The sequence below is a fragment of the Silurus aristotelis genome (assembly GCF_946808225.1).
Source record: "Silurus aristotelis genome assembly, chromosome: 12".
NCBI lineage: Eukaryota > Metazoa > Chordata > Actinopteri > Siluriformes > Siluridae > Silurus > Silurus aristotelis.
The window spans coordinates 6,911,884-6,936,009 of NC_139585.1; the positions used below are offsets into that span (position 1 = coordinate 6,911,884).

The 24,126-nt window shown below is 38.2% G+C and overlaps 1 protein-coding gene across 1 annotated transcript in view; it reads right to left on the reverse strand.

Moving 5' to 3' along the window:
- chrm3b (cholinergic receptor, muscarinic 3b) overlaps positions 1 to 24,126 on the reverse strand; it is a 141,300-nt gene that overhangs the window by 85,276 nt on the left and 31,898 nt on the right. The window contains exon 2 of the mRNA XM_083556558.1: positions 10,408 to 10,520. The gene's annotated coding sequence lies outside the window, so the exon portion shown is untranslated. The remainder of the gene's footprint in view (positions 1 to 10,407; positions 10,521 to 24,126) is intronic.

A 24,126-nucleotide genomic window follows, 5' to 3' on the forward strand; every position in this document is an offset into this window, starting at 1 on the left:
GTCACACACACTCTTGCAATGTATTCAGCTGTAGACTATTATTAATGAAGCAAGCAGTGTCATCGTTTTTCTCTAGAGAAGGCAAAGAGAATGAGAAAGGAGGAATGATTCAGAGGGGAAGAGCGAGAAAAAGAAAAAGAGAGAGAGAGAGAGATAAGCAAAGATATCATAAAAGCATTGAGATCATTTTGGGCATAAACGATGGCATGACTTGCCATCTATTTAAAAACATAGTATTTATAATCGATATGGGCTTTCAAGTCAATTTCTTTTCGAAACACTGAATTTATTTTGTGCTTCCAGCCACCAAATGGATGAAAAACACACTCAGAACCACAGTATGTGATTTTATACATGCGGTATTTTGCACATTAGTGAGACTGATTGGTATATTATTATTAAGAACATGTAAAGGAATGCTATAAAAACAAAATTGCTCAAAAAAACACCACTAAAACATCACTAAACAGTAGTAACATTTAAAAAGTTGATATTTGGAGTGACAACTCTTTGGTAATAAAACCTGTGTCTCAGATACGCTAATGGGAATTAGCATAGAATAGAATAGAATAGAATAGAATAGAATAGAATAGAATAGAATAGATCATCATTGCACAGGATACATAGAAATTATGTTTCTGTCTTTAAGGTGCATACAAATAAAAATACAATATAAAAGTATTAACGCTTAAAAAGCACTGAAAAGGGGAGCGTCCGTGCACGCTGCTATCTTGACTCGTAATTATTTCATAATTAGCTGCTGTGTTTTTTTCAAGCATGTTGGAGAATCTTCCACAGACTTTGGAGACTTTGACAACCATAGAGATCCTTTTAGGGTGCATTCCTTCCTTATGCTAGGTATTCCCTAAGATAAGAACCACTGCAACCCTGACCGATAGAAATTTCTCTAAAATTCATTATCTATATATGATCTAATTTATCAACTATTTGCCTCCGAAGACAACCAACTCCAAATTAAGCCACTCCTACGTCCACTGTGTCCATTCGTGTACACATGCTGTACTATATAAATAAAAATAATATAATTATGCACGCTGAAACCAAAACGTCAAAAATCACCACTTTTGCAGACCCCTACACAAATAGAGAACTACTCAATAATTAATACTTCAGCCATAGATAGCCCGAGTGTGTGTGTGTGTGTGTGTGTGTGTGTGTGTGTGTGTGTGTGTGTGTGTGTGTGTGTGTGTTCTTGTAGTGCTTGATCTCTCGATAGGCTGTGAAGCATGTGTTGACCTTTTAGAAATGCACATTCACAGCCGTCTTCGATAATTAATTAGAATATTAATTATAGAATAGTTAACACTCGTCTCCTTTCGTCTTGGACCTGCTCAGATCCGGTGCACGCAGTATCTGATCTGTCAACAGATTGGCAAAAAATGTGTTGAGCTTTTTGGCTATTTTTCCAGAGATTAATCTGATTATATGATTGCATACCTCAGCACTCAGATTGGACCACAGTTGCAGCACTTCGAACTCAACACTGAACAGAACACACCACAGCAAAGCACCCACACATACCCCAAATCCGCAGTCCATAGTTTCAATGCAACTGATTCATTTTACTGAAGAATCTTTAAAAATCAACTCTTTACCCAAATGAAACAAATTTTAGCCCAAAGGCCCAAAACCATCAGGTCATACATTTAACATGATTTTAGAAAACATGGAATCCAACAGGGATGGTAAGAATCATCGATTCGCATTGGTGCTACGGCATAAAAGTTAACAACGTAAAGCATCGATTGAAAAAGTGTGCATTGGATACAAGATGGCATTTGTATCACGATGCATCGTTTTTAACATATTTGCATCAGTAAAAAACTATTTTTTATATATAATTAATAGTAGATGTGCTATATTTATATTATTTAGAAAGTGACCAATAATGTGTGATGACCATTTTATATGAAGATGATTTCTCCTCGCTAAACTGCCTGAATGAGAATATGACGCATCACACCAATACTGAGACTGAGGTCCTGAGAGTCACATAGGATATAGATTGTGGCAGACATGGCAGAGGTAGAGCTGCATCTTTCTCGAGAAAAAAAATCTTTTTTATTTTTTTCTGATTTTGTGTTAGATATTAGTTCCATTCCATCGTATTGCATTGAATCGCTTTGTGTTGAATCAACTCAACATCGGATCGCACTTGCATCGTAACAGGGTGAATCATATCTCATCACATGGGTAGCTGCTTCATATGCATCTTTAATGTATTGTATCGTTGGCGCTACACTGAGGTAGAAAAATTACCCAAGATGGTGAAAACAAAGAGAGAGACAGCTACTGGTGAGACAAAGAGAAAAAAGAAAAAAGTATTTAAAAAAAAATTAAGACTCTTATGTAAAACAGTTTCATCTCTAAGAGCAATTCACATGCTCTAAACCCCATGTGTTTATTATGGAGATACAGTATCACATGAGTCAATGAAGCTGAAAAAATGCCCAAGAAACAAACCATTGGACTAATATATACATATATTATTATTCTCTTTCTCTCTCTCTCTCTCTCTCTCTCTCTCTCTCTCTCTCTCTCTCTCTCTCTCTCTCTCTCTCTCTCTCTAATATGTATATACATATTTTATTATTTATTTATCATTCTTCATTTATAAGGGCTTTTAATTGATTAAAATATGAAAATATGTAGTCATGATTATTTGCTTGTTTTTATCTGTTCTAAATGTACCCTAAATGAATACTTTTTAACTTTTAAATACTCTAATCAACATGTGTATGGACAAACATTGCTGCTTTATCCAAATATATGTTTATTATTATTGAAACCAAACTCAACATAGTTGAAACAACATAGAAAACAAAATATCCTTTTAAATGTTTTAAAGGAATTATGGTCTTGAAAATTATGTGTGCCCAAACATATGCCTGGTACTGTATATGAAAGAGAATAACAGTGGTCTCCCGGAACGTGCGGGGGTTACGTTCTAAGACCCCCCTGAAAATCTGTGAATTTTAGATGCAGCCCCTATGGTACCTTATTAAATTCATCTAGACATTATGTCACTTTATAAGCATAATAGTATACAGTATTTGACCAAATACATAGTTTAAAATGTTATTCCTGACGTTCCTGCACGTTAACTTGCTGTTAGTCAGGTTCCAAATGAGAACTCGCAGATTTTCCGAACCACGAATTATCGTGAGTTGACTGTATTTCAAAAATGTAACTAACCTGTGGTGTACAAAAGGTTGAAAGATTGAAAAGATCCCCATATATAAGCAAGAAATCTAATATTTATTTTTTTCTAATTCACCGGAAATGCAAAATAGTACTTTCTGCAATTTTGCTGAGTATTGTGTTGTTTTTGTTAGTATTAAATTAATGGTCTATTGCAACTTTATAAGGTTTACTGCCAGATCTTGAAAACTGCCTTAAAGCATTGGTTATGAGAGTTTGGACCAAAAGCTTTTCTGTTACATCTCTACAAAGAACAGACAAGCTTGTGCCTGCTGTAATCACACAAATGCAAATGCAGTATTGTTTATGTGACTGGTTCGATATTCATATCAATTAACCTTTTTCCACAAACAGAGCCCTAACGCTTAACCATTTCACAATTTTCTGTCACAAAAAAAAAACGATTATTATTCACCAAAAGACGATTCTGTTCCAGTACTATAAAGCTGTTGGAGTGGAGCCAGTCAACCGATGATATAAAAGCTTGGAGCCAGTGTCATTTTGTCACTATGGCAACAGCTGAATTTAAGAAAAGGCAACAACACTGTCCTGAGGGTTTTAAAGATTATTGTTCTGGAAAAAAAGAAATATGGAAAACTATTACAATCATGAATCATTGGTCTAAGGAAGAAACATCTGTATTGTACAACAGCAACAGCACGAGTGGGAGCAAAATGGTTAAAAATTAGCCAAACTGCACTTGAATAAGGTTTGACTAAGGAGCTGCAAACAATCATAATAAGCATCCTGACGATTTCACATATACAGTGAGGAAAATAGTATTTGAACACCCTGCTATTTTGCAAGTTCTCCCACTTACAAATCATGGAGGGGTCTGAAATTGTCATCGTAGGTGCATGTCCACTGTGAGAAAATCCAGAAATCACAATATATGATTTTTGAACTATTTTTTTGTATGATACAGCTGCAAATAAGTATTTGAACACCTGTCTATCAGCTAGAATTCTGACCCTCAAAGACCTGTTAGTCTGCCTTTAAAATGTCCACCTCCACTACATTTATTATCCTAAATTAGATAAGATAAGATAAAATAAGGTTCACTGGGAGCAGCTTTTATTGTACAGTCTAATAGCAGCAGGGAGAAAATGACCTTCTGTATCGCTAAACGAGGTAACAGTTTCATACAGAGGGTGGGAGGCGTTCTGCAGTAAGGATGATAGTTTTGCTACCATCCTCCTTTCTCCCACCTCCTGTACAGTGTCCAGGGGAATGCACCTGTTTGAGGTCGTTAGCTGCATAAAGACACCTGTCCACCCCATACAATCAGTAAAAATCCAACTACTAACATGGCCAAGACCAAAGAGCTGTCCAAAGACACTAGAGACTAAATTGTACACCTCCACAAGGCTGGAAAGGGCTATGGGGAAATTGCCAAGCAGCTTGGTGAAAAAAGGTCCACTGTTGGAGCAATCATTAGAAAATGGAAGAAGATAAACATGACTGTCAATCTCCCTCAGACTGGGGCTCCATGCAAGATCTCACCTCGTGGGGTCTCAATGATCCAAAGGAAGGTGAGAAATCAGCCCAGAACTACACGGGAGGAGCTGGTCAATGACCTGAAAAGAGCTGGGACCACCGTTTCCAAGGTTACTGTTGGTAATACACTAAGACGTCATGGTTTGAAATCATGCATGGCACGGAAGGTTCCCCTGCTTAAACCAGCACATGTCCATGCACGTCTTAGGTTTGCCAATGACCATTTGGATGATCCAGAGGAGTCATGGGAGAAAGTCATGTGGTCAGATAAGACCAAAATAGAACTTTTGGGTCATAATTCCACTAAACGTGTTTGGAGGAAGAAGACTGATGAGTACCATCCCAAGAACACCATCCCTACTGTGAAGCATGGGGGTGGTAGCATCATGCTTTGGGGGTGTTTTTCTGCACATGGGACAGGGCGACTGCACTGTATTAAGGAGAGGATGACCGGGGCAATGTATTGCGAGATTTTGGGGAACAACCTCCTTTCCTCAGTTAGAGCATTGAAGATGAGTCAAGGCTGGGTCTTCCAACATGACAATGACCCGAAGCACACAGCCAGGATAACCAAGGAGTGGCTCTGTAAGAAGCATATCAAGGTTCTGGCGTGGCCTAGCCAGTCTCCAGACATAAACCCAATAAAGAATCTTTGGAGGGAGCTCAAACTCCGTGTTTCTCAGCGACAGGCCAGAAACCTGACTGATCTAAAGAAGATCTGTGTGGAGGAGTGGGCCAAAATCCCTCCTGCAGTGTGTGCAAACCTGGTGAAAAACTACAGGAAACGTTTGACCTCTGTAATTGCAAACAAAGGCTACTGTACCAAATATTAACATTGACTTTCTCAGGTGTTCAAATACTTATTTGCAGCTGTATCATACAAATAAATAGTTACAAAATCATACATTGTGATTTCTGGATTTTTTTTTTTAGATTATGTCTCTCACAGTGGACATGCACCTACGATGACAATTTCAGACCCCTCCATGATTTCTAAGTGGGAGAACTTAGCAAAATAGCAGGGTGTTCAAATACTTATTTTCTTCACTGTAGCGGTGGCCCTGACTCCAGAGTAGCCACTAAGCAATTGCAAGAACAGTCTGCTTTCTGTAAACCAGTAGGAATTTGTCTTTTAATGTCTAAAAACCTACACCATGCAATTTGTATAATTTTTCATTTTTGGACATCTGACAAATAGGATCAGTTAATGGAAAATAGTCCCTATTTTCCACTACAATAAACTCTACTATTCTGGGAAGATGTTCCACTAGATTCTGGAGTGTGCTTTCTAGATTTGTGCTCATTCATCTACAAGGGTGTTAGTAAAGCCAGGTACTGATGTACAGTAGGTGAGTTGAAGAAACCTGGTGTGCATTCAGCCTTCCAGTTTATCCCAAAGGTGTTCAATAGGGTTAAAGTCAGAGCTCTATAGCAGGCCACTCAAGATTTTTACACAATTCCAACCCATGTAAAGCATATGTGGCATTGAGTAAAAGACAGGAGGTGGAGCTGGAGGAAGCAGAGCTAAAGATGTTGAGGTTTTCGTTGGGAATGATGAGGATGGACAGGATTAGAAATGAGTTTATTACATGGACAGCCCATGTAGGATGTTTTGGTGACAAGGTGAGGGAGGCGAGATTGAGATGTTTTGGACACGTGCAGAGAAGGGACATGAGTTATATTGGTAGAAGAATGCTGAGGATGGAGCCACCAGGTAGGAGGAAAAGAGGAAGGCCAAGGAGGAGGTTTATGGATGTGGTGAGGGAAGACATGCAGGTAGTTGGTGTGAAAGAGGCAGATGTAGAGAACAGGGTGGTATGGAGACGGATGATCCGCTGTGGCGACCCCTAATGGGAGCAGCCGAAAGAAGAAGAAGAAGAAGAAGAAGAAGTAAAGCATATGGTAATGGAGCTGGCTTGTGCACAGGGGCATTGTCATACTGGAACAGGTTTGGGTCTCCTAGTTCAAGTGAAGGGAAAATGTAATACTACAGCATGCAAAGACATTCTATACAATTGTGTGCATACAAGCTTGTAGTACCAGTTTGAGTAAGAACCAAATGTTTGGAAAAATCAAGTGTTGTTATACTTTAGAAAAAGTATTACTTTTGTAATTCTTTTGTCCAGAACACAGTGCAGGAACGTACTCAAATAAGATTTCAAAAGCATTTCACATTCCTTTCTGTTTATACCCCATTTCTAAGCTGGCAATAATTACTAATGATGTGGAAATGGACTCCAACTGGCTATAATTTGGAGAGAAACCAGATATGATTGTTTATGCTCTAAAGGTCCTCTCTGTTGCTTTTCCCCTACAGATTTATGTCTGCTTTTGAACCTATGGTTTGCCAACACACTGAAAATATTTAGCTTCTGGTGTTTCATAGAGAACAAGCGATACGGCTGCTTTATGGTTCTTTAAGCAAGCAGATGGTCTTTGTCTGTGCATAAAGTAGAAAAAAATATATACCAGTCCCCTACTTTTTGGCAGTGTTCATTTATTCCTCACTATTAAATGAATTTAAGGCTTTGCAGTGAATAAAATGATAAACTGCCAATGCTTGGAACATGTTGCGTAAAATTGTAATAAAGAGAACACATTTATTCACAATTATGATGGCAAATTATTCAATCATTCATCAGTATCACCTACACAAATATAAAAAAATAGGTACATTGTCCATATTCTTTTTCCTTTTGAAAGTGCAACAATTCAATGAGATCAGTCCACACTTTTGTGTCATTTATCTAAGTATGTTTAAGAACTCCTGCATCCAAAACTCATTCCTTCTCTTATTCAAATACAGAAACTGCTTAGTCTATAGTGCAGCGGTAGATTAAAAAGATACCGGACTGAATTCAGACAGCGTGAGCTCTGGAAATGCATTCATCGTGATACTGTTACATAAACTATCCGAATGTTACAAATCGCCTAGCAACCTCATACCACAAAAATAAAAAAGGTGGCTACTGCAAGCATTTTTGTCTCTATTAAAAACAACAACAATGACCTTAAAGTACCTGCTGGCTTTAGTTATCATTAGGCAGCATGTTATTTACATTTACATACACCGTGGGGGTTGTTTGTACCCTGGATATATTGTGCACTATTGCTCATAAATCAGAGGACTAGCCATGGAATACAGATTCAACACTGTCAGATAAGATCGGAAGAAATGTGGCTTTTAAATGCACAGTGAGAGTTTAAAGAGAGCATATAGTCTAATACAATAAGCTAAACTTTTCTCTTTCTTTTCGTAACTGTCAAGATATAATGCTTCTGAGAAACCAGTGATCCAATTCCTTTTATAATCTCAAGATCTGCCTGATCTATTCAGATACACTGAAGGAATTCTCATCAATTGGAAACCATTTTCTGCTGCTAAGAATGGCTTTACATGGACAGCTGAAAAAACACTGGTGGTTTCTGTGGATGATGCCATTCAGATTGCATGAAGACAGCTTTCGACTGTTAGTAATGCAAACAGTTTTGCTACATTGGTTTATGCCTACTTCTACATATCACTTTGTCCTTAACATCTGCCTCTTTCAGCATGTCTTCCATCATCACATCCATAAACCTCCTCTTTGGCCTTCCTCTTTTCCTCCTGCCTGAGAACAATGGTTTAAAACTTCGTCTGCAAATGCCTACAGGATTTTGATCTGTTACAAATATAAAATGAGCTTTTTATCCTAAGTTGCGACATGGCCTAGCCCAGTGGTCCTCAACCCCCAGGCCACGGACCGGCACCAGTCCGTGGGTCAATTAGTACCGAGCTGCACAGAAAGAATACATAACACATTATTTCTGTTTTATTTATTATCTAATTCTGAACGATGTTTTATTTTGGAAAATGACCGGATTCTCTCCACCACATGTGTCTATGACTCACTCTTGATGCCTGTCATGATGCCTCGGTCACATGTCTTACCTCCATCCCCTCTACCTTCTTAAAGGGGCTCCAGCCGCTTCATAATACATTACCCCCAAGCTTACAAAATGAACCAATGAACCAATTAAATTCTTTATATCAAATCGCGCTCCCACTGAATCGGGCCGCACCACATCATAAATATGGATGAGGTTCCTCTGACATTTGACCTGCCTCTCACTCGGACTGTCTACAGAAAATGAGAATCATTCGTCACACTGAAAACAACCGGGCATGAAAAAAACGCACTTCACCTGTGTTCTGAGCTGCACGGCATCGGGAGAAAAGATTCACCGATGGTGATTTTTAAACGCACAACGATGCCAATAGATAAACTCCCGATTCTGGTAACAAAAGTGAGCACACTCTAAGTGATAACAGCTGTAGGTTGTGTAACCATGTAAAGCCACATGTTCTATTGATCATGTTCATGATTTTGTCTGCTTAACAGAACCATACAAAATTGTGTACCTTGTATTAGAGCAGTTAAAATTTGCTGCTTTGAGTAAAATTCTCTCATACTGACCACTGGATGTTCAACATGGCACCTCATAGCAAAGCCTCTCTAAGGATTTGAGAATTAAAATTGTTGCTATCTACAAAGATGGCCAAGGCTATAAGAAGATCAGTAACACCCTGAAACCGAGTTACAGTACAGTGGCCAGGGTCATACAGAGGTTTTCCAAGTCGGGTTCCACTCTGAACAGACCTTGCAAGGGTCCATCTAAGAAGTTAAGTGCAAAAGCTGCTTCAAAATAACAGAAGCATGAGTGCTGCAGCATTGCTTTAGAGGTTGCAGTGCATTTCAGTGGTCAGACTATACGCCGTACACTGTAACAAGTCGGTTTACATGGCAGTCGTCCCAGAAGGAAGCCTCTTCTGAAGCTGCTCAAAAGAAAGCCTGCAAACAGTTTACTGAAGACAACCTGTCCAAGAGCATGAATTACTGGAACCATGTCCTGTGGTCTGATGAGATTAAGATAAACTGGTTTGGCTCAGATGGTGTCCAGCATGTGTGGTGACGCCCTGGTGAGAAAAACCAAGAAAATTGTGTCTTGCCTACAATTAAGCATGGTGGTGGTAGCATCATGGTCTAAGGCTGCATTGGTGCTGCTGGTACTGTGGAGCTGTGGTTTATTGAGGGAAACATTAATTCCAACATGTACTGTGACATTCTAAAGCAGAAGATGATGCCCTTCCTTCAGAAACTGGGCCAAACGGACCTTTTTCCAGTTTAATAAGACCCCAAACACACGCCAAGATGACAACTGCCTTGCTGAGGAAGGTGAAGGTGAAGTCTTCAGACCTGAACACTATTGAGCACCTGTGAGACATCCTGAAGTGGAAAGTTGAGAAACGATGTGTCTTTTGTTGTATCATTATGTCATCGTCAAAATAAAAAAATCTTAAGTTAAACCATTGTAACTCACAAACTACCTACACCTGCATCCCAGAGAGAAATCTCTCATTTATATTCAAAATACAACATCTGGCAGGACTTATCAACCAGAGTTGTCATCTAAAGGATCAAAAATCCCAGTTAGCATTATGCAAGAGTAGTGAATTTTCCTTTTTTTTAATACCGATTTAAGCTTTGTGTCTCCTTCACATTATGCAAATGTAAGATCTTTGCTGTAATCACTCTTTTTCTGGATATGACTCAATAGTTTGCTAAAAAAGTGATGCATTGAAAATACAACAAAAGCTGCCTTTGAAAACCCAGTAAAGCAGTGTGAGGACCATTGAGATGGACCTACCTGATGTAGAGGATGACATCTACAGGGTCCCGCCTCGGCAGTGTCCACTACGGGCAGTGTCCACTTCTTGCCCCTTAGACACTGTCCTAACTGACACACATCACATGCGTGACCTGGACGACACAACAACATAAAAAGTGCTAAGTTCATAAATATATATTAGAGGGGGACATTCTAAAAGCTGAGACGGACACACTTTTTTTGTTGAATAGTCCTAATATGAGCCTGAACATTTGATTTTATTTGAAAGTCATAAAATTTTTTTTACATATATTCTCACATTTGCATGTAAAGGACAGCATCAGAATCTTTCAAAGTCTAGACCGAGCACATGCTGACCTTTGTTAGAAGCTAACCTTCAACAACGAGCAAAACAATTTCTGAACAGCTGCCTTTATAGCAAGAACTGCTTTCATCCCCTTATTTCTTTTGATACAAAAAGCGACAAAGCAAGAATGTTTAAATATACAGCCAATAAAAAACTCAGGCATTCACAACGTTATGGTTAATTAACACACATTACTTCGTCCCCTATAATTGCTGCTCATCATATCTGACTTTGAAAGAGCCTTTTGTATGAGGAATCTTTATCTTTCCTGTGCAGTCGCAGAGAATTGTAAACAATTTATCCAACGATGTTCTGAACCCATTGGCTGATTTTGTGAACACTTCTGAAAAAATGTAGACTTATCCTGAACCGTTTCACAGCCAACCATGTCTGATCCAATAGAGCAACATTTGGCCATTCTGTCTGGGTAGAAGGAAAAAGCATAATCTACCCTCTGTTAATCAAAGCAATACTATCCAAATTGTGTGCAGCTTTAAGCTCATGTATGTGGAAGATGGCAAAAAGCACTTTCCTTTGAGTTTGTTGCACAGCAAAAGCAGGAGTTTGAAAAGATGTAGATGGCTTCATGTGTTTTGGAGAAAGCATGTATGCCCTCTCTGATTGGTAGATGGATGGATGGATTGATGGATGGATAGAAAGGATAGATTGAAAGATGGATGCAGACAGACAGACAATTCTTTTTGAAGAATAAGGAGTCATGTGTAGGTGGGAAAAATTCTGCATGGAAGTGCAGTTCAAACCAGTCAGGAGGAATAATTCCATTCAAAGGGCAAAACTGAAATAAAAAAAAAACAAGCAATAGCCAGACAATGACCAGAGAGGCAAAAAACAGCGTGCAAGATATCAATAGGTGGTATTTACTACTCATGAAGTCTATGGAACAGGTCACAAAGTGTTACTTTGTAATGAGTCTGAATGTAAAGGTCTCTCGAATAGTGTGTGTGTGTGTGTGTGTGTGTGTGTGTGTGTGTGTGTGTGTGTGTGTGTGTGTGTGTGAGTGCCTGCATTTGTAATTAACAAGACCTGCTTGGGAACTGCTATTCGTGTCAGCCATATTTGCAGGTAGTGGTGTGCTTGCTGTAAATTGTGGTTCCCGTCTGACTGAGATATGACAAAATTGACTGCAAAAACTACCTTTATATCAAATTGATTTGATTTTACTTACTTTCTTGCACATTAAAAATATATTTTTTATGATATTTTGCTAGGCAGATGAAGGTGATAAATGTGGCTCATCGCTCATTTATTATTAGTACATGGTCCTGCCAAAGCAGTGCAGCCATTCACAGATGGAAAATCACTGATCTGGTTACCCAAACATCTTCCGTACATACATTTTGATGGGTTTTATTTTAATTTGTCAGCTGGCTATATGTGTCCACATACAGTACCTTGTAATGTTTTATTTTCCACAGATAATGTAACACAGATAATGTAACACAGATAATGTAACACAAGTCGGGGTCATTAATTGTTCATAAACAAAATATCACAATTCGAAAGAGAAAAATATAAGTAGAATATTATGAAAAATAATTATAGATTTTCTATAACAAATGATATAAAGCAGAAAGGTAGATTTGATTGTAGCCTTTCCTAAATAATTTTACACACTTTGCCAGTAAAAAAAAGAAAGAAATTCACATTAAACATCAGCCACGTTTACATGTACACTTTCCTCATCATTCCCGGTGGAAAAAGATTCAGTGGACTGTTTTCATGAGACTTTATCTAATCCGATATGGTGTTTGCATTTGCCATGTTTTGTTCCTGTCAACATGGAGTTCCATTATTTCTTATGCGTGCTATTTTAATTGTAATGTGTTGCTCTTAATTAAGCAGCAGTGTGAATTTGTAGCTGAACTACTGATGGAATGTGTGAGGAAAAGATGGATGCAGGAAGGTGGCTGTGCATCTCTAAGGAGCATCTCAATCCTACCCCTCCCTCCTCCAAAAAGCAGAAGCAAATGGATGAGGATCTGAAATAAGGACTGGTGGGGACAAGATTTTAGAATTGAGAAAACTTAAACTTTCAGTCATTCACATGAAGTTTTTGTAGACTAGTAGAGGGGTTTATGGCCCTAATTATGTGTGCCGAAGTTGTATTATACAAACTCGGAAGCTGTGCGGAATACCTTGTTATGGCAAATTAATTTGGTGTGCACAAGAGCACATTAAAAAGTTTGTGTACATCTTCTGCAAGAGAATGATGAATGAGCTGATATGAGATCTGATACGGAAGCCAGTTGACGAGAATCATCCAAAATCGAACGGAGATTTGAGGAGGCGCATTTTGTCCCTCAAGAAATGGATCTTATCAATGGCAGTAATCTGTTTAAAGCATTTGCATGGCAGAATTTTTATTTTGTTCCGTTTATAGGAAGGTTTTATACCACCCCTCTCAAAACTGATCACAATTTAATTTAGTTTGGGCAATTTTATTCCAATTAAGGTGTTTATATGGAGCATTTTCATTCGGATTGGACTTTTAAACTGATTACAATGCTCCATGCAAACACACATTGTCTTCCCTTAGAAGATACAATTTACCACCATGTAAGCCATATTTCCATAATCATGAAACCCAAAAGGAATCCTTCAGAGAAACAGGAACAACATTTAAAACTGCACACTGACAACCATTTACATTTATGATATTTAGCAGATGCTCTTATTCAATTATACAATTATCTCAGTTATACAAGTGAGCAATTGAGGGTTAAGAGCCTTGTTCAAGGGCACAGCAGTGGCAACTTAGTGGTGCTGTGGTTTAAACCAATGACCTTCTTATCAGAAGTCAAACATCTTATCCATTGAGCAACTGATCCCAACCAGAGCTTGGGATCGTCCCTGGTACCCCAGAGCTGTGGTATTAGTAATTAGTAATTTTTACCGCACTTTTGCTCCGATTTTGATTTGTTACAATTGAACAATCATACAGTAGCTAAAGATCATTGTAGTTTATGTTCTGAAAAGAAACCAACCCAGAGCTGTCACACTATAGTAAAAGCTTTAGAAAATTCTACAAATTAAATAATTTAATAACCAACATTAAAATTTTTGCCTCCAAAAATACATTTGAATGTCTAATCAGCTACTTATGGCTCATGTAAATCTATGATAATATGTACTGTTAGGTCATAACCCGCACTAGTAATTAGCCAAAACAAAAACCACACAAACACTCGGTGTTACAAAGTTGCTTAGCTAAAGCACAGCACTACACACAGCCAACACTTCTAGGAGGGTAAAGATTGAGTTAAATTCGATCAGCATGTTCCTGCTGCCTCGCTCTCCTCTGAAGTGCACTCATCCTGCAGCTCGCTCTCTAATGCAAACTCGGATGCTGCCAAACTCCCCGAACGTGGCGACAGAATCTGTCATAAAGCTCCTGCCAGCGAACAGGGGCAGCTCGCTGAATCACAGCTCGCTCCACGGCTTTCAGATATAAATGCAATCTAAGATGTTTTATAGCAAAGTTAGGAGCAGGGCGGTTTAGTGGTTGGCACGTTTGCCTTACATTTCCTGGGTTCGACTCCTGCCTTTGCCCTGTGTGCATGGTATTTGCATGCTTTATTCATTTCTTTGCTTCAAGGATTTCTTCGAGGTTCTCTGGTTTCCTCCTCTCAGTCCACAAACATGCATTGTTGCTAAATGGCATTTCAGGAAAAAAAAAAAGAAAAATTCAGATTCTAAACAATTGTTAGTAAAAGGTCTCTGGAATAGGCTCTGGGTCACCATGTGACCCTGTTTATATAAGAGCTAGTAAAATGGATAGATGGATTGATAGTTTAACAGTTTTAAATGTTAGTGTAATTTGACTGCACTGTGTGACGTGTCCATTCAGAGGCATTAGCTTCCTTTATTGTAATGAATAGGAAGTGGCAGCTTGGTGGTTAAGGCATTGGCCTTCAAATTGGAAGGTCATGAGTTCAAATCCCAGCATCACCAAGCTACCACTGCTGTGCTCTTGAGCAAGGCCCTTAACCCTGAAATGCTCAGTTGTAAGTCACTCAGTTTGAGAAACACTGGAACCTGTCAAAAACCATCAACTTCCACCTAGGCAGAGTGAACACACAAAAAAGATAAAGGTGCTTTTAGATGCCACATGTACATTACAGCACAGTGAAATTCTTTCTCCACATATCCCAGCGATATTAAGAAGCTGAGGTCAGAGCACTGGGCCAGCCATGATACTGTGCCCCTTGAGGACAGAGGGTTAAAAGCCTTGTTTAAGGGCCTAAGAATGGCAGCTTAACGATACTGGGGCTTGAACTAAAGACATTTCTTTAATAATGAAGCAATATCTGTAGCACTTAGTGATTCTCCGCTGTCCTGCCATTGTGTGTTCTAGTAGTTACCGCGCATGAACCACGCGAAAGTTCGCTTCCGATCTTGTGCATGTACATTGTTTTATTTTATTTTAGTTGCCATTGTTGCTTTTGTGCAGTAGATACATAACAGTTTATTTGTTTTTAGTAATTTAGTCTTTATTTAATATTTTAAAGACCATTTTGTGGGAGTCCCACGAATGATTTTATTCTCCCGCAAGCCGCACACACGAGTATTTTATCGCCCGCACCCGCATTCACCAATTAAATCTTGTCCCGCGCCGCACTGGTTTGCATCGGGTCCCGCGGGAGTGCAGGTCTCCAGCTTGAACCACCGACCTTTCAATCAGTAATCCAGAGTCTTAACCAATGAGATACCACTTCTTTGGTGGTGTGCTTACCATGCTTCCTGTGGGACATGTAAAGCCAGTCAACCACAACAGTTGTTCTTACCACAGCAGTGCAGCATCAAACCATCAGAGGAAAGCGGAAATCTAACCCAATTCTTCCTAGATAAGCTCGCAGATGCCCACAGCTGGCTGTGATTGAAAGGATGAGAAAGAGAAGATGAAGCCCCCCCCCCAAACAGACAGCATTGCTAATATTGTTATAGCTAGTGAGAATGAATCCCGGCTCTCACATTGTTAGGATTAAATAAACAAATGTTTTTTTGTTTATTTAATCTTATTTCATTTGTTAGAAAGAACGAAAGAAGAAAGAAAGAACTAACATTACTAATATATTTTTTATAATAGCAATATAAACAAATTAGCTGTCATTTATTCTTATTTACTCCTGCTGTGCTTGCCATCAGCTATTACTAGGCAAAAGAAAAAAAACAGATCTCAACAAATGTCAGGCGCAAAGAAAGTACTGGAAACCGGAGTGAATTCAACGACGCCCATTTAATGAGAAACAAAAAAGGGCAAGGCAGAAAGCACGAAAAATAGCACCAAACCAGGGTAAACTAAACCAGGAGAAAACTGTGGCAGAGTAAGAGCAAAAAACACACAGAATCTTGCACACTAAGAGAAACCAAACGGAGTAGCTTGGGTAGTCCGAAATGTTCATAAGCCTAAGCTGTAGAACGGACAATGAGCTTGTGGGTAAATGGGGTTATTATAGTGTGGTGACTGATTTGGACCAGGTGTGGATGATCAGTAAGTAGGTGAGCTGCTTGGAGTGATTGGCGGGTTTGGCGAGGGTGTGGCTGGTGGATCCGTGACAACAAACATGTTTTTACATTAATTCTTAATGCAGCTGCTGAAAATAACGCAAGGCATAACACTAATAAACAAAAACAAAACTAGTGCAAGGAACATCACGGTAGAAACAAAAAGCATTTTGTATAGATATGACCTTTATTTAATCTTGGAACCATTTACATATAAGCCATTTGTTATCCAAAGTGACATACATTTATCTCATTCATACAACTGAACAGCTACGGGGTTAAGGGACTTGCTCAGGGGCCCAGGAGAGGCAGTTTGGTGTGGCTGGGATTTAAAATCACAACATTTGGATCCAAAGTCCAATGCTTTAAGCACTTAAGCTACTATACTGAACTGTATCCTTTTACCCAGAGAGTTTTGCTCCTGCGTGTGAAATCAAATTTCCCACAATGCAGCGTGGGTGTAGATTAGACTCCTTATGACAAGGTTGTGAGTTTAAATCTCTGCCTTGCCAAAGACTCTTGCTCAGCTCAATTATATGTCACTTTCAATAAAAAACTAATATAACAAATTAGTATATAGAAATGACACACACCCGCACACTCACACACACACCAACACACAGCATCTCCGGCATGCTGCTATTTTTAGCCTTAAATTGTATAATGTCCAATCAAAGGTCTGACCCCTCATGTGGCATTTATTTGAAAACTAGCGATTATCAGGTAATATCACATTAAACAGTCCAGATACATTTGTTTGATCAGTCGCTTTGGTGATGGCAGATGGTAAATATTAAGTGAGCAAATATTGATATACAGTTTATACTCTATACTGGAATGCTCACAATTAAAGCCTAGAAGAAGTGTTGTTCAGTCCAACGTTTTATCCTGTCTCTCCATGTGTATCATACCGAGACATCGCCAAGAATAATGTTTTGTTGATCATTTTTTTCTCTGTCTGAATACAGTCTTTTTTATATACAGTACAGACCAAAAGTTTGGACACACCTTCTCATTCAAAGAGTTTTCTTAATTTTCATGACTATGAAAATTGTAGATTCACACTGAAGGCATCAAAACTATGAATTAACACGTGGAATTATATATGGAATTATATACATAACAAAAAAGTGTGAAACAACTGAAAAATGTCATATTGTAGGTTCTCTTGATGAGCTTCAAGAGGTTGTCACCTGAAATGGTCTTCCAACAGTCTTGAAGGAGTTCCCCGAGAGATGCTTGGCACTTGTTGGCCCTTTTGCCTTCACTCTGCGGTCCAGCTCACCCCTAAACCATCTCGATTGGGTTCAGGTCCAGTGACTGTGGAGGCCAGGTCATCTGGCGCAGCACCCCATCACTCTCCTTCTTGGTCAAATAGCCCTTGATGCCTTCAGTGTGACTCTACAATTTTCATAGTCATGAAAATAAAGAAAACTCTTTGAATAAGAAGGTGTGTCCAAACTTTTGGTCTGTACTGTATATATATACATCAAAAGGAGAGAGTCAAAATAAGGTATATAATTTGAGTTTGTGCAGTTTGCTACAGATGCGGTTTGCAGGCTCTGACTAGTGCACACTCTGACCATCCAATCAAAGAATGTGAAAATGTCAACGTTATTGTGTGCCTGCTAGATGGTCGCGCTGTGGTGTCACCAACTTCTTCAAGCTACATGTATTTTACACTACAGACACTGATTCTAAAGGCCTCTTTCTTTAATATAATGGCTGAAATATGATTGGATAGAAACTCGAACCTAAACACACACTACCGGAAGCAGCACAACCAAGAGAAATGTGGTGAAATGAAGAGAATAGACTATTGTAAATTATTAAATACATACATGCAGAGAAGGCCTTGCTGGACAGCCCTGCCACTGCTATAAATACAAATATAAATATATATTATTTTATTTAAAGGTGAAACCCTCATGATCTGACTAAATCTATTTGGGACTCCTCTGTGAATAATTTGGGCTGGACAACGTGTATCTACATTCACTGTACAGCCAAACCACTTAGGATATCATTTATTAAGAGTAAACCGCATACAGGGCATGTCACTTAAATAGACAAAACCTGTACATTCCTTCACATGGATATAAGTGGATTCCTGGCTATCCTGGGATTGAAACTTTCTGGATGGTAAGAATCACCGATTCGCATCGGCGCATCGGCATAAAAGGTAACGATGTGATGCTTAGATTTTAAAAAAGTGTGCATCGGATACAAGTTGGCATTTGTTTCACAATGCATCGTTTTTAACATATTTAAATCGCTCAAAACCAATTTATTTATATATAATTTTTCAGTAGCTGTGCTATACTTTTATTATTTAGATATCACACTATGGAGACTGATGTGTGTCCTAAGAGTAACATAGAATACAGATTAACATGGTAGAGGTAGAGCTGCATCTTCTTTTTTTGCACTACAATGGCTTGTTTGTGAAAGGGCCATGTGTTAGAAGTCAGAATGGAGCTAGTGTATGCTGCTCAATAGTTATGAGTATCCTTTATTGTATTTTTCATTTCATGATGCCACAAGTACTTTATCTTCATCAAAGTGCAACACTAAATATACAAAATAGGACGGGTCTCTTAAAATGAACAAGTAATTTGTGTCCTTTTTAGAAAAATGCACATTTTTATTGCTGAAATTGCACACAACAATATCAGTGAAAACTAAACCCATTTAAAGCATTTGTCATATTACATCAAAATGCAAATACAAATATATAAATAAATCAAAAAGCATAAATATAAAAATCTATTTGAAATTAGTTTTATAAAGGTTAACGCGCTGTACGGTCTTTTCTTTATATTTTAGTTTGAAATGATCCCAAACTTTCTTGGAAACTTTCTGTTGTGTTCTTTGGCCTGAAACTGACCCTAGTGTAAACCTTTTATCCCTAGTGTACACAGATACATTTAATGTGTATGGGGATGTTGTGGGAGTATATTAGCATAAAGACTATCATAGTAAGCATGTATTTGCAAAAAAAGAAATTGTTTACTGTGCAATTTTTTTCTTTTACTTCTACCAAATACAATAGCACAACACTACCCTTGCAGATTTTACAAAACAATACCAGATGATGGACATGGACCTGCAGCAAAGCGGTACTCCATATTTTACATGACTCAACAGGTTTATGTTTATGCACTTCGTCGGAAAACAATTTGACATCCAACCCTATAATAACTTGTGTGCGTAAATTTGTCAAGGGCCGTCAGTTAGAATTAATGACTCATAATTTATTTAATGTCATTCATTCAATGTTTTGTAGAACTGTATTGGCTAACAGGAGCTTGTTACATTCAGAGCTGGCAGATGTTCACCCATCTGAACACACATCTGTCTTAATGATGATTTGAACAGCAACAGCTGTTTAGGAAAAGCTGGCTAATTTGCAACAGCGAAGCAAGCTGACGCATCAACACAGGAATAACAGAAAGGTCCATTAAGAAAAAAGTCTTGGACCTTTGTGCTTTTGGTGAAACAAAGCGATAGTTACACCAAAAGCAAACTGGGTTCTTGAGGATTCCTGATGAGTGGTTTATACAGCAGTTAGTTCCGATCCACTAATTTTATTTGTCAAGCAGAGTTCCATGGATGCTTGTATTTAATATAACCACCCTGGAACATTTCCCACTTTACTTACCTGAAATTGCTGTCTACTTCTTGCTGTCTACTTCTAGATTTTTCAGCAGGTAAAGCAAATGATACATTCCTTATACAGTGGAACCTCGGAGCTCGCGGCCTCAGCGCTCGCGACCTCGCATGCTCGCGACTTTCATTCCGACCGGCAACTCTCATTCAGATCGGCCTTGCGAGCAACCGCGAGCTGCTCAAAACGCTAGTTTTAACATTTCTAATCAAGGTTTATCTCATTAAATTGTCTAAAAAATCCTTTAAAACTATTTTTATTATGTATTATTATACTGTACTTCTCTACTGCATACTTTACTGTACCTGTACTTTATTTTTTTAATTAAGCATTGTAATTGCTGTAAATTTACATAAAGTATTGTTAAAATAGTCTAATTATTAAGTGTTATGGAGTGAAATAGTGTTATTTACTCATTTTTACTGGGTTGGAAGGGGAGTATCAAAAGGTCACGAAAATTCGGAACTTGCGACCGGTCTTGGTCCCTAACCCTCACGAGCTCCGAGGTTCCACTGTATACATATCTTCTGATTTTAGAAGATTGAGATAAACATGAATTAGGAAGCTTCCAGGAAATCCACAAGGGACATGGTTAGCATGAATCTACAAATGTGAGCTACATATTTAGAAAACCGTCAAGCTTCAACTGTTGAAGCTTCCTCAGTAGCTACAATACTGTTTAGGAACAAAGGTATTGGGAATACCTGACTTTCTAGCCATACTGTATGTGGCTATATACACAATTGTATAGGATGTCTTTGAATGCGATTCAATTTTGCCTTTATTTGAACTAGAAGATCCAAACCGTTTCCAGCACGACAATGCCCCTGTGCACAAATTGAGTTTACATTTGGCACATATGAATTATATGGACAGGTGTTGTCCATATAGTGTATTTCCACTAGTAGAGCAATTGTTATGCAGAATTTTGGCACAGTTGTGATTTTTAATTACACTGGCGCTGACATTTAATATATATTTAGAGTCTTGTTTTTGCTTTTTTTTTATTAGAATTTATCTCATGATTTGAGGAACGTATTCATTTATGCGTATTCATTCAATTCTGTCTTACTGCGGTAAAACAGTGGTGGACGAAGTACAAAAACCATGTACTTGAGTTGAGTAGAGATACACTAAGTAAAATATTATTCCAGTAAAAGTAAAAGTGCTCCCAATAAACTTTCGATCAAGTAAAAGTACAAAAGTATTTGCCTTCAAATGTACATGATTTATTATAGCTATATGTTCCTATTATCATTTTTGTCACACTCTGCTTAATCGACTCACTATTTGATATCTATTCAAATTATTATGAACCTAAAACCTTCATTTCAACTACTTCAAGAGAAATAGTGCAAATGAGGCCACTGGTGTTGTGGCAAGTTGAAGACAGAAGTTTCTTCCATCATTTATTACTCTCTAAATGTTCTGGTTGCTGTTGAACTGATGCTGAACTGTATGTTCGTGCTATGAAGGCAAACAAAACAAGTTTAAAACAGAGCTCTACGGTGATTGGTGGCTTGCTGTGTGATGGACCAACGGCCCGTGTTCGATCCCCGGTTAGGGAACCAACACCAGCCATTAGGGTTGCACAAGCCAGTGCACTCTTGGTGCCGGTCCCAAGGCCGGATAAATGGGAAGGGTTGCGTTATGAGGGGCATCCAGCGTAAAAACGTGCCAAATCAAACATGCGGATCATGAATACGGATAATCTGCTGTGGTGACCCCTAATGGGAGAAGCCGAAAGAAAGTTTTTAAATAAAAAGAAAAGACTGATTTTGCAAAATGTAGTTGAGTAAAAGGTTAAATGTCCCCAAATGGAAATACTTTAGTAATTTACAGACACGTGAAAAAGCTACGTAAGTACAGTAACGAACTATGTTTACTTCGTTTCTGTCCCCCACTGTGGTAGACTATAGGATTTCTAGCAGATCTTTGTAAAGTAATAGTCTGGATTTCTAAGTTTTGTGCTGCAACAGCCAAAATCCTGAGCAAAAAATAACTGCTAATTAGTATTTAAGACATCATGTTAGAATGCCAAGAGTGTTGTGTATCATCCCTGAGCTGGAAAATTGATGGCTGGTTAAATTTAGTCACGTCAGTTTTTTTGTTCTCATAAGTGTGACAATTGTGCGTTATATGTAATGAGTCAGTGGTAGAACAGGAAGCACAGGCGTGGCTGACTCACCCATTCATTTATTACAGGCCCTTGATTGTTGTTTGTTTTTTTAAGAATCTTTTATTTATGACCTGATACATGTTTGCTCCAAAGGATACAGTGCCTCAGCACTCAGCATGTTCCCTGAATAGACGGTACTTGGCTACAATAGCAATAGTTAAGAGAAGGGGAATGAGGACCAAAGGAGAAGTGATGGTGAATTTTTTTTCAAAAAAAGAAAAAAGAATGTTTGGATCCTGACTTTGATAAGACTAGCAGAAAACAAAACATGTTATCTGCTACCAGCATATCTGCTCTTCAAATCACAGAATTCAGAATTGCACCACATGAGAAAATTTCTGATTTAAGCTAAATAAAAATTTGTACAAATGCTGTATTAACCTAATACCCTTTATGATTCCACATATTACTTAAGCCACATGGTAAAATCTCAGATGGCATTAAAAACATACTATACACTAATTCAGTAGGATAAAAACCATACAATACAAAAAAAAGTCGGACAGACCAAACAGATTATGCTTTTATGAGAAATGTCACAAGCGGTAAAAGGGCAGAGGGCATATAAATGGCATTTTCTTGAATTGTCATCATAATTCATAGTATTAGTCCAAAAAAAACACCAGCCAGCATTTAAAAAAGCAAATCCAAAATGACAAAAACCCAAAGATGAGGAATTATAAACAAGGACTTTAACTCTAACACTGTAGCAAAGGATGTAAACCTGACAAACCGAACACAATGGGAAACTAAAGCAGTGACAGAAAAGGTGATTACAACAAAGAAATAAAAACAAAAATAAATAAAAACCCTCTCTGAAGGAATTATTGACAGGAATTGTTTTTCTATGAACCTCCGATATCAAAAACTCTTTGCTAAAAGCTACTGAAGAGAGAGGAAAAAGGAAAAAAAAAACATTTGGGATCTAAGATTACATTTTTTTGTCCAAAATATGCTGTCTATTGCCAACTTTTTACTTATATTAGCATAGATTGATGTGTATCTAGTTTATATAATATTTAAAGAAATAATACATTTGAAAATGCTTATAGGCTTAGAACATCTTGATAAGGAGTTATAGCTCAGCCTCCTCTGATTTGCATTTGTCTTTGATCAAATGTATAAACAACAGTTATTCTGTTATTCCTCCATAACACGATTACTGTCGGATTCTGTCAGACATATCATCATGGATGATGGCTCATCAGCTGAAACTCAATCTCAGCTAAACTGAACTTCTGATTATCCCAGGTGATGCATCCCTGGGTCAGAATCTTACAATATCCCTACACAACTCTCTAATCTCCCGTTCGACCCCTGCTCAAAACCATGGGGTAACCATGGACAATCAACTTCCCTTTTTTTTCAGGTCTCTTCAGATGATCCCACCATCTCTCAATTTTCTGTTCTGGCAACAAGGTGGTGAAATGAACTTTCCCTAGATGTCCAAACAGCTGAGTCACTGGGTATTTACAATCGATGGATGAAGACCCACCTCTTCATGAAAGACCTAAACTAGTGATTATTGTTCCTTGTTTCTTTTATGCATTTTTAAATAAAATGTTCTATAATTCCTCTTAACGGAGTTTAAGGTTGATTATATCCAAAGTTTACAACTTAATGAGGAGTTGATACCTGCAGCTCAGTGGTTTGTGCTCTGGGTTACTGAACAGGAGGTCAGGGGTTCAAGCCCCAGTATTGAGAGGCTTCTGTATCATGATACTTCTGTATCATGCTTGACCCTGTGCTCTGATCTCAGCTCTGAACATTGCTGTGATATGCGAAGAATAAAATTCGCTATAATGTACACATGACAAGTATAAAGCCCCATTAAAGAGACTTTAAAGAGTTTTTGCTCCTACTGTTGGAGAAATGCTGTAAATCTAACTGTAGATTCAAAAAGCATATATACAACTTATAGGAAAGCAAGCGCTAAGATTATTTTTAAATCATAACACACTAAACAGGCATGCTATATCAGAATGAGCTCAGTAATTAGGCCTAAAAAAGCTCCTCTCA